General features: G+C 37.4%; 1 long non-coding RNA gene across 1 annotated transcript in view; it reads right to left on the bottom strand.

Annotated features, from left to right (window-relative positions):
- Positions 1–334: 334 nt before the first annotated feature.
- LOC132325361 (uncharacterized) overlaps positions 335–11357 on the bottom strand; it is a 161196-nt gene continuing 150173 nt past the window's right edge. The window contains exon 7 of the long non-coding RNA XR_009485925.1: positions 335–347. This is a non-coding gene — a long non-coding RNA (uncharacterized LOC132325361). The remainder of the gene's footprint in view (positions 348–11357) is intronic.

The raw sequence follows: 11357 nt of genomic DNA, 5'->3' as shown, positions 1-11357 counted from the left end.
TGTTTCCCAGTGCTTAAAAACTCAGACGTTCTCCCAGGTGTTATCTGGGTGAACAGCAGCTGTCCCATGCCAAAATTGTACCTAGAGCTATAATAAGGAAACTACCTGTATGAATGATTGCACATGCCTTTGTCCCTTGCTCTTTTTAGTTTTAAATACATATTTTTTTGAAACTTGGATATAATTTGCACTAATGTGTTGGTAGCTTGGCAGGTGCCTGGAGGAACAGGGAGGAAGAAGGAAGAATGGCTCAGAAACTAAGTGCTACTCAGCCAACTCAAAGAAGTTGTTGAGACAATGGCGTATCTGCTGGCTTCTGTATCACTAGCTAATGTTTTTTTTTTTTCCTTTAAAACCTTATATTCAAAACCATGGAGCACAGCTTCATTTAGAGGGAGCTTTGTTCCACCCAGATGAGGGTGACCCCCAGCATTCCCCTGACAATTCTGGCAAAGCCAAATCTACCCAGATCTCCCAGCAGGGTAAGGTGAGTACAGGACTAAGATGGACATGGCTTTCAACTATAGTATATTACATCTGTTTCTACAGAATATTTTGCTTCAGCTGGTAAATTAGCATATTTTACAAAGTATTATTGATCAGTGTGTGGTTTTGGTCACTAGGAAAGAAATGTAAGTACCTGAACACAGTGAGTTGACAAGTTCACTTGCATGCTGAGGGGTGTGCAGTTGTGGATCAGGGCTTTTCTTTGACAAGACAGTGCTTGCTTTGGATAATGCTTGTAACTATTGTCCTGGAATAAGGCACTCTTCTTTGTTCAGTGTCTGCCTTCTCTGTGCCTGCTCAGAGAAGACAGACTTAACGCAGCTCATCCATTTGTGACACAGTTTGCTCAGGCAGAAATATTTGGCTAATGAGATGTTTTCTTCACTGAGGAAAGCAAATTAAGCAGCACCAAGGTATAGACCCAGGCATTTTGACTCTCAAATGCTGGCATTTTTAGATCATTAAAACAGTCCCTAATACCTACTGTTGTGCAATTATCAGAATTTATTCCTAATGGCTTACTGGATTTTTTTTTTCTGTCCACAATACATCTGAAAAACATCAAATATATAATAATTTATGTTATAATTAGTTGCAATTAACTCTAAACAACAAAAGTAAATGTTTAATTCCTTTTTATTTCCTAACAGTCGTTATGACCAACCTAAATGGCAATTCTAGACTGGAAGTTTTCAAATGGCTAAAATCAGGTGACATGGATTATCCTCTCCCTTCCCCAAATTATTTATGTGAGACATTTCTAGCCTTTGTAAGATGCCATATAGGACTATTTTTATGGGATGGGTTGCCCAAAGTAGTTCGCCATGCTTTTAAGGAACAAGGAACTGGAAAAGTCTTCAGTGCAATTTTCACCTTCCAATATGTTTTGGGGGTTGCATTGGAAATTAAATTTAATTTCACTACACAAAAGGTCTTTCTTTCTTATTTCAGGATGGCTGGTTTCTTTCATAACCACAGGACAAATATGACCAAAACCAGGTTTACCAGGCATGCAACAGATGTTGCACACTGTTTTCTGTCTCACTGTCTAAGTGGAGGGACACTTGTGGACAAACCTGCCTGCAAAGCTTATAGCCAGACCTTGGCTGGTGCCTTCCTGATAAAGGCACAAAAAACAGCTGTGTGAAGAAAGCTGTACCATGTCTGCAGCATCAAGTGGACCCCTCTGAAGCCATGTGAAAAAAGATGTCTTGTGCACATCAAGCATACTGGGCTGCAGATTCGACAGACTTTTCTGTACACAAAGTCTTCTGGAATTGCAGTTTTCACTGCCCAGGTCTTAAGAACATGCCAGAGAAGCTGGCAACTTTGTTCCAGTTCATGGATGCTGAGACCAATGTTGCAGTTAAATCTAAACTTGAAAAAATGTCACCTTCTTCATAATAGCTTTCCTCTCTATTATCAGCTTAAGTATTTCTGGCTATTTCTTTATTGTGCACAAGTTATTTGTCTTCTTGTTCAAGAACCTTATAAAGGCTTGTAAATTGCCACAAGCCAAGTTCCATTATAAATTTTAATTCAAATATTTGTTTGTGTAGAAATCTGAGATACCAAATCATAGAAGCAAATAGTCATTTTATACATGAATATTCTGAAATGTATTTTCTAAGTTCCTTTTTTTTGTATGTCTAGCAATAATAGCACTGGCTCATTAAATGGAGAGAATGCTCAATTCATATTCTCCTTAGTATTCAAAACAAGATTTACAACCTATTACCATCAGAAGGTATCTTTTGAAATTACGCACAAAAACCCCCATTTTTATTTTTAATTTTCATGATTAATTATTTCCATGAAGAAAAGTCCTTGAAAAAGATAAATTCCTTGCCCATTGAAATGACTGTGCTGTAGTTGATTCACCAACTCTTTCCATAGATTAGCTAAATTAATCATTCTCCCTACAGCAATACTTCATATTTATTTTATCCAAAACTTTAATCCAGTTTTCATTATATATAAACCTGTGGCTACTGTCCTGTGGGAAAATAAGTTATTCCTACCATAGGGCTGCATGTCTTTAAAAGGAAGAAATTTTGAGAAAGCCTCCTGTTAGTTAATCTAATTATCATATTTGAGTTTTAAACTTTTCTGTTAAAACCCAAGGCTTAAACTAACTGAAATTACAGGAAAATTTTAAACATTCAAGAATATCTAGTTCTATAATGAATTTTAATATTTAAAAACCATTAATTTCTGAGGATCTGAGAATTTATTGTTTTTCAAATATATGATGATAATAAGGAGCTAGGTAACACAAAAATAAACACAAATTTTCTTCATTCTTAAAAATGTATCTTGTCAGCTTAATTGCTTTTTTATGTTGGAAATGGTTTATTGTAGAAATCCCTCAGACAAAAACAGAAATTGACAACTGATGAATGTAAGCTAAAACCCACACCATGAAATTTGTGTTCCTGCAATTGTTTATGTCCATACATTTGGAACAAGTTTGTGATGTTCTATTTGTGTCAGTGCTGGGAACTCTGAAGTGGCTTTGAAATGTAATATACATAGAAATAGGGTTTAAAGTCATGAGGAAAAAAAATTTACAAGCATTTTCTTAAAGCAAGATTGGAATTTCTTTTGAATTCCAGATGTGATTTTACTGTAGTGTCTCTTGAGAAAGCAACCTTTCAAAAATCAGCCTTGAAAACATCATTACGGTTGCCGTAGCCCAAGGTAAATAACAGGTTTGTTGGTTGTGTCATCTTGGAGATCAAGTTTTACTTGTTTGTTCAGGTAGAACTCCCAGTCCTTACATTATTTAGAGAGTTCTTCAAAATGAAGAAAACTCATATAATGATCCTATGTTTGCAAGGAAGTGGATAGAGCATGAGAAATGGGAGCCAAGACTTCCAAACAAGGTAGCAGTGAATTGACTGACAAGGAGAGAAATAATGATAAAATGAAAGCCAAGAAAATCCCAAATATTTAAAATCCTGGTTTTTCATTTGTAATCTCATGTAGGTGGAAGTATTGTAATTCTTATCTGCAGTAGGAAATCTCAAATTAGAAATGCATAAATATATACATGAGGTATGGAAGATAAATATTACTTCTTTAAGAAATGCCTTAAATTCTAAAGGGAGAAATAGATATTTCCTGGACAAGTAAATGGTTCATAAATACTTTATCATGAGCTAAAGCCAAAAGTATAGGAAAATAACAGGCAAGGGTGTTTCTTATTTTTGAGTCACAAGATAACAAAATTCCTCCTGTAGGAAAAATATGGCATTCTTTTATCCCACTGGAGTATCCTAATTGTTTCAGGGAGTAAGATACCAGAGACGTTGTGCCCCATGGCACTCAGAATTTCATAAATGTGGGAAACATCAGGATTCTCACTCCCAGAGTCTCCATTTGTTCAAATAGCTTCCCAGGACATGCAAATTCTTCGCAAACAAAAGCATTTCCAAAATATTACATACCTGACACAAGAGAAAACAAGACAAAAACAAAACCAAACCAAACCAAAAAAAACCCTTTCTTTAATGAAGAAAAAGATCCAAAAATCAATTATAAAAAAAATTGTATCTAGCTCTACCCTGTGTCTCAACCAATGATCTTTGCTGCAGATGGGAAATAATGAGTAAATACAAAGTTCCTTGGGGAAAAAATAACATCAGAAATCTAAGTAAAGGCCATAAATTTTCTCACTAGGCTCTTGTCCATGGTCTGAAGTTTAAGATTTATCATCTGCTTGCTGTCCAGTTCAGAGAAGCCAGACACTTGCAAAACCTCAGATCATAAGATGAACTGAAATGATTTGTAGCTCCTACACAAGTGGCTGGTAGATTACAACCAACTTTTCTTCTACCATGAAGAAACTTCTCCTTGGACCTCAGCCACTGCCTTTGAGCAGTTATCTCATAAGCCATAAAATCTTACCAAGTGAAAAGGTGGCCACACATTTCAAACTTAGCATCTCAGGTGAAAAATGGACCTCTGAGCCAGTGACTGATGAGTGATAATTGTGCTGTAACTCAACATTAACCATGCTGCAAAGATCTGTGTGAATTCTGCCCTGAAAGGACAGAAACCTTCTCTCAGAAAATCAGATTTTCAGAGCAGGCAGACATAATATTTTAAGTCAGGTCATCTGCCCTACCTGCTGACATTCCACTCAAACCAGTATGTGGCCTTTCACGTAAAGTCACCATTCCATATGTATTTTAGATATTAGCAACTGTGTGATTTGCTCGGACAGGACAACTGATGGCTCTGCCATTAGGTAAGGTAGGACACTGACCTTCTCAAAAACACACAAAAACAAGCTCAGAAGATAATACCTTAACCAGCCTCTAATCCACAAGCAATTCAAATGTAGGTTACAGAATAATTCTTTGCTGAAACCTTTGGAAGAGCAGCTGCCACAGGGCACCATATTTTGTACGTTCAAAGAAAGATGAAGTGCTTTGTAGGAGAGACCATCAGAGCTCACCAGAGAGAAGGCAGCCCCTCTGTTATATAAAACAGTTGTTGCTGACATGAATTACTGCAAAACATCCTTTTGAAAATATTGTCCTACTGTTGCAAGTAGTTCAATGGCTATTTTCAAGAAATGTATTACTTCAAGCCAGAATGTTTCACTAAAGACTGCCCTGCAAGTCCCAGAGCCCACAATGGGCCAGCAATTTGCCTGCTCTCTGCTGGGGCCTTTTTGTCTCTAACTCCATTCAAAGTAAAAACCGTGGCTATCATGATTTGGTTTCGTAAGGGAATACTCTATATAATACTCAAAGCATTGGAATGGTGGTTGAAAATTAAGAGAGAAGCAGCTTCCCACAGAATCTCCTAGAATTAAAGTGCAGGCAGTAAGAAGGAAAAATCTCCACAGGTTCTTCCCCTAGAAGTTTGCAAGTGGAACAGAGATCCCTAAGAAAATCTAAAGAGGGACAAGAAAAAAAGAAGCAGAAGAAAGAGGGACATTATAATAAAATCAAACATATGCTCAGCACAACTGAAGTCTGCACAGCACTGTCTAGTCTACAAAGATTTCTTTACTTCACTTTCTTGCAAACTGGAGTTGTGAAGTATATGAAAATAATCAATGCTGACAGCTCCCTTGCACTAAAGGAGCTGAATCAAATTCACCTGGCCTGATAAACTTTTCAGTGAGTTGCACCAAATTTCAGCATTGCCTTTTTTGATTTGTCATTTATTATTACCATTAAGTACCAGTTCAGCACTGCTGCAATCATTGGATTGCTCAGCCACCTGAACCTATCATTCCAATGATAAAGCATGTGCTAAGCACAGAAGAAAGGACTGGCTTTTCTCCTATTCTAATTTCAAGCACACAATCAAAACCTTGATAACCAAACTCGTTAGGAACCCACTTGCCCGCCATGGAAAATTTTCTCCTGATTTTAATAAAAATATCTGTAGCAGTTGAGATTTTTATGTTTCATATTTTAAAGAGTGATGAGTGTTTCCCTTTTAAAAGATGCATTCTAATTTATTACCATAAAACAGAGGTGGTTGAACAAATTTGAGCAATTTTAGAAGCACAGTACAGCATTTTTTTGCCAAAAGCATTCTGGTAAACATGAAAAAATGTGGGTGGCGATTTTAGGAAAAAAAACAGTAAGGTTCAAATAGCACAGATCTTGAATATGGGGTTTATGAAAATGTATTTCATTTGAGTGAGTGTGAATTACACTTCCAAATAATAGCACTCTCCAGGGTAATTGCATTACTATAATGTACTTTGCAGTTTCAAAAATGGCAGGCAGTGATCACTCAGAACTATTTTATTGAGATAAGTCAAATATTAGGAGAGGAAGTGAAGAAAGGAAACCTCACTTTCATGTAAAGTGTTTCAAGATCACTTTCAGCCACCCTAACTTTCTACTTTTAGCAAAGTTTTTGCATTTAAGGCCTGCTAGGGGAGGATAATACTACCTGAAAGGAGAGCGTAGTGAGAAAGGGGTTGGTAGTTTCTCCCAAGTAACAAGAAACAGGACAACACAAAACATCATGAAGTTGCATCGAGGGAGTATTGCATTGGAAATTAGGAAAATTTTTTCATGGAAGATGTCATCAAGCACTGGAATAGGGTGCCCCTGGAGGTATTTAAAAGACATGTAGATGGGGCACTTAGGAATATGGTTTTGTGGTGGATTTATCAGCTCTGGGTTGAGGGTTGGACTTGATCTTAGAGGTGTTTTCCAACCTAAACATTTCCATGATTCTAGGTAGAAAGTATGTACAGGAGTGCAGAACTCCTTGCATTGTGCCATCAGTCTTTCAAACAGTGCTCACACTCAGAAAATTCTCATATACCTGAGAATCTTCGCGAGCAAATGAAAACTGACAAATGTGCTTCCATCTCTTAAGTGCAGAAAAGGAATTTCTTGGAATCTCGGATCCTCATTCTCTGTAGCATCCTAAATATTCACAAGCATATTTCAAAGCAATAGAAACACTTAAGAAAATGACTGGTTTTTTAACAAAAACTGAGCAGCAGGTTTTGTTCCAGTCCCCTTTATTCAACCATGATACTCAGGCATTTTAAATAATTTTTGTGCTTCTGATGATAAAGTTCAAAGATTACAGAATAATGAAGTCTGACTTTCTGTATCTCAAAAGATATTAGATTTCACCCAGATACCCACAAACCAAACCCAAGAACGTTTAGCCACTTAAACCACTTAAAGCCACTCTGATTGCCATGAGCCTTTGCAGAAACACAGATATCCAAACAACTCAGTACCTCTCTTTTGGGGAGTTTGCTCTCACAGTCTTATCTTGTTACAGCTGTTCTTTATTTCTAATTCAACTCTGCCTGACTGATGCTTCCAGCCACTGGTTACCATGTGCCTTTCACCAGCCAGCTAAAGTGACCATTAGCATTCAGCTCCTCTCCCTCAGTGATATTGCTGAGTATGAGAAAAAACTCTTCTTCAAGGTGTGGACTGCACTTGTGGCTGTTCTCCAGAATGCATCCAGTCCTACATTGCTAATATCCTCAGTATGTCTGACCAGTACACTCATCTACCCACAAAAAAAAAGTCCCACTAGCTTGTTGTGAAAATAAAAATATCTGCTGAAGAGTTTATTTCACACTCTTGATCATTAAGGGAAACCTGAGTCATTTGAGGAGATGTCTAATGTCAAAAACAAATGTCTGAAACATTCCCCCTCTCTGTTAATAGGTACAGAGAAGGCCCTGACTTCTGCATTTTAAAGAGCAGCAGAATTGTGTTGGGTTCAGATACTTTAAGAAAGTTGATTATCATTTTGCTTCATTTTGTATCATGTTCATTTTTAATTGAAATAAATTTTCCAGTAAAATATGTTGGCATAGATTTTCCCATGCCACTTGTTTTCCTGTGAAATTCTATAAATTCTAGGTTTACTTGTTTTACTTTCAGGTTGATTCAGAAATATTTTATTGTAAGATATTTTTATCTGGCAATAATTGAAAGATAATTACATATTTGTACTGAAAAGCCAATGAACACATTGCATGGAAATGCAGTCACAAATATTTTCAGTCAGAAGAACTAAACTTTGAAATATACTTTCCATGACAGTATTAAGTCGAGCAACTTGAGTTTTAGAGCATTTGTATCAGGGTATTTTGCAAACAAAACAAGAAAACTCTACTTTGACAATCTCTTGAGTCTGTGTTAGTTCTGTTTTGCACTGTGAAAGGAGTGTAATGTAATTTTTTTTCAACTAAAATATAGCCTTGACAGCACAGTTTTGCTTGAGGATGTGGATTTGGCAGCAAATCCCCTGGCTGTGAGAGGCCTTGCTTGTAGTAAGTCACCTCCTGACAAACCCTAAATCACAGGTTGAAATTAATATGAATAATTTTTTTTAATGCCTCTGATATAAAGTTGGGCGCATTTTGCCTTTTTTCCTTCAGTTTCCCTTCCTTCTTTTGGTACCTTTTTCTTCTGTCATCTTCCACTTTTCTAAAGTCTTTTACTTTGTTTCCTTTCTTGTAGAGAAAGTTCTTAGAATGGAAAGGTAGGGGATTTTTTCCTTTTTACCATTTAAATACTTCTTTAGCTCCAAAAAGATTTAAGACATGACTAAGAACTTGAATTAAAATAAATTAGAACCTCATCAGCCAATCTCTGGTCACTCCCATCTGTCTTTTCTGCCTCTTTTTAAAGCTTCTGTCATAATCATCTACTTATTCTTTTTCCTGAATAAGTCTTTACTTTTATTATTATTAGCTATCTCTTGGTTTCTTCTGTGTGTTTTAATTTACTCTCCCTTTTCAGGTTTTTTTTCCCCTCAGAGGCTGTGTTCTCTGCCTCAGCTGTACTGGCAAAATGTCAGTCGTGGTCTCAAGGGTTTGGCTCTGAAATCCTCTGGGACAGGAAGCTTCCTGGATGAAAGGTTAGAGAGGCTCAAAACCCTGTTCACTTGAAGAACAATCACTCCGAAGAAGAATCTTCACTCACAAGAATCAATGAGAATGATGAAGTCACTGTGAGGGGCCCTCGCTCTGGCACTGAGACTGAAAAGTACAAACCACCCCAGCATCTCCTTCCTTCTCAACACCCCCTCTGGTCCCCAAAACTGCTAGCCAATTTTCTATAGTGCAGGCAGAGATTTATTTACTGCTCCATCCCCTAACTCCTGTAGAATACTGCATTATTGCTCAATCTTACCGATTTAGCACTTTGAACGTGTATCACATTTTTATGCCAATGGCTCTGCTGTATTTTCTCACCCTTAGCTTTTAGTTAAGAGAGAGCAGTAGCCTAACTCGGCAGACTGGCTGGCTGAACAAGTAGGAGAGATTGCAATTGCAAGGTTGCAATTGCAAGATTGTTTCTCAGTATTCTTAAGCTCATCTGTCTTTGCTTTGAGCAAAGTTTTAATCAGTTTTGTTCAGGATTTTTTCAGATATGGTAATTTGACTTTATTTAAATGAATTAAGAGTTTAAAAATGATTGTCATTTTTAAGCATGCTAATACAATACAATTTAGCTGAGGAGTCTCTCTTGATTCAAAAGAGAGACATCCAACATTAATCTAAAGCAACAGAAATTAAAATATTGAAACAGAATTCTTATTGAAATTATTTGGAATAAAAAACTAGATTATTTTCATGAAACAGTTCATACTTTATTTTTATTGTCGTTTGTGGCAGGAAAATTTTTAAATCTCAAAAATGCTTACAGTGGCAGATGCAACCTTACTCTTTTGATGAGTTTTTTAATATATGGTACTTCATTGCAAATTTTGTAATTGTAACTAGACAGCTACATTTGTATCCATTTGATTTCACACTGTAACAATGCTTACTAATTTGCTTTCCATGCTTGTCATCCTCATAATCATTTACCTTACCTTTATCCCGGTTTATTGCACAAAAGTAATTTAATACCTCAATACCGGAATAAATTATACACTACAACTCCAGTTTTAAATGCCTATTTCATTAACATTTTATAATTTTATTTTCTGCATAAGACCTTCCATATAACTCCTTGTGCCTCCAATAAATCATTTTACAACTTTGTTCTGTATTTGACAATTATATTAAATTTATTCTGTGCCTCATATATAGAATATTATTAAATATACCTCAGAGAGGGGTTTCAGATTTCATTTACTGAACTATTAAAAGCTCGCAGGTGAACATATATGAAAAATTTACCTTCTGAAATAGATTTATTAATATTTTGTGTCTATAACTATAACAATCTGCCACAAATTGAAAAGAGCATGGATGAATAGGCAGCATTAGCATTCCTACTCCTCATACACAACTTTTACTACTAACTACTTAAAACAGAGAAGGGTCCTCACAATGGCAGAATACCTCATTTATTTAACCACATATTGTGTTTCAAGATTTTTCTAATTGCACTCATATTCTGTATGGGGACTATTGGTATATCTCCTTTCTTCTTTTCCTATTTTTTTTTCCTTAGATAACAGCCAAAATCTCTAAAGCCTCTAAAGTTTTCAGACTCCTGCCTGAAACTTTAGCCTTTCCTTCCTGAGCTGTGCTGTTTGCCTGCCTTGGGTTTGCTGTCTCCAGGGGCAATAATGCACTAAAGGCCAGAAACAAGCATAGGCACCTGCAAGAAATGTAGGCATCTGAACTCCAGTAAGACCACCCACGGAAGCTCTGGGAACTGCTTTGGTCCCCACCACAGCTGGACACCGTGGCTGGGCTGAGGTGGTGCAGCTGCCTGGGAAATGTCACATCAGCACATCTGGGATCACTGGAAGCAAGAGGAACTATAGCTTGTGCACATGAGTAAGACTGTTCAGATGGAAGCATGCAGGCTTGGGGTCAGACACCCTCCCAAAAACCTGTTTCTGCTCCCCACTGGGCTCTAGGCCCCCTCTATTTTGCCCCTGGCCTCCTTCTCACAAACCCCACTAGTCTTGCCTGTGGCCAGGCTTCAGAAGCAGCAGCAGAGTCACATAATCCTGGAAGGTGTTTCCTAGCAGGGGGTGGAAACACCTCTGCTAGGAAACACCTAAGAAGCAGTGACCTTCCAAGGTATTCAGCTGGAGGAAGGTCTGTTTCTGGAGATATTGTGTCACCAAGTCCCCTTATCCCTTCCAACAGAGCTCAGTATTCTACCCCAGGTTGGCACCTCTCCATGGGTACTAACCTGTCTTCCTAGGGATCTGGACAGACCTACAGGAGAAAGAGAAGCTATCACACGATCATACAACTATAGAATGGTTTGGGTTGAAAAGGGCTTTTAAAGATCCTCTAGACTAACCCCTCTAACATGGGCAACATCCACTAGTTGAGGTTGCTCACAGCCCCATTCAACCTGGCACTGAACATTTCCAGGGATGGAACATCCACAAATTCTCTAGGTAACCTGTTACAG

Source organism: Haemorhous mexicanus, chromosome 3 (assembly GCF_027477595.1).
Source record: "Haemorhous mexicanus isolate bHaeMex1 chromosome 3, bHaeMex1.pri, whole genome shotgun sequence".
Lineage (NCBI taxonomy): Eukaryota > Metazoa > Chordata > Aves > Passeriformes > Fringillidae > Haemorhous > Haemorhous mexicanus.
Note: the sequence above shows the minus strand (reverse complement) of the source record. Positions and strands in the feature narration are given on the sequence as shown.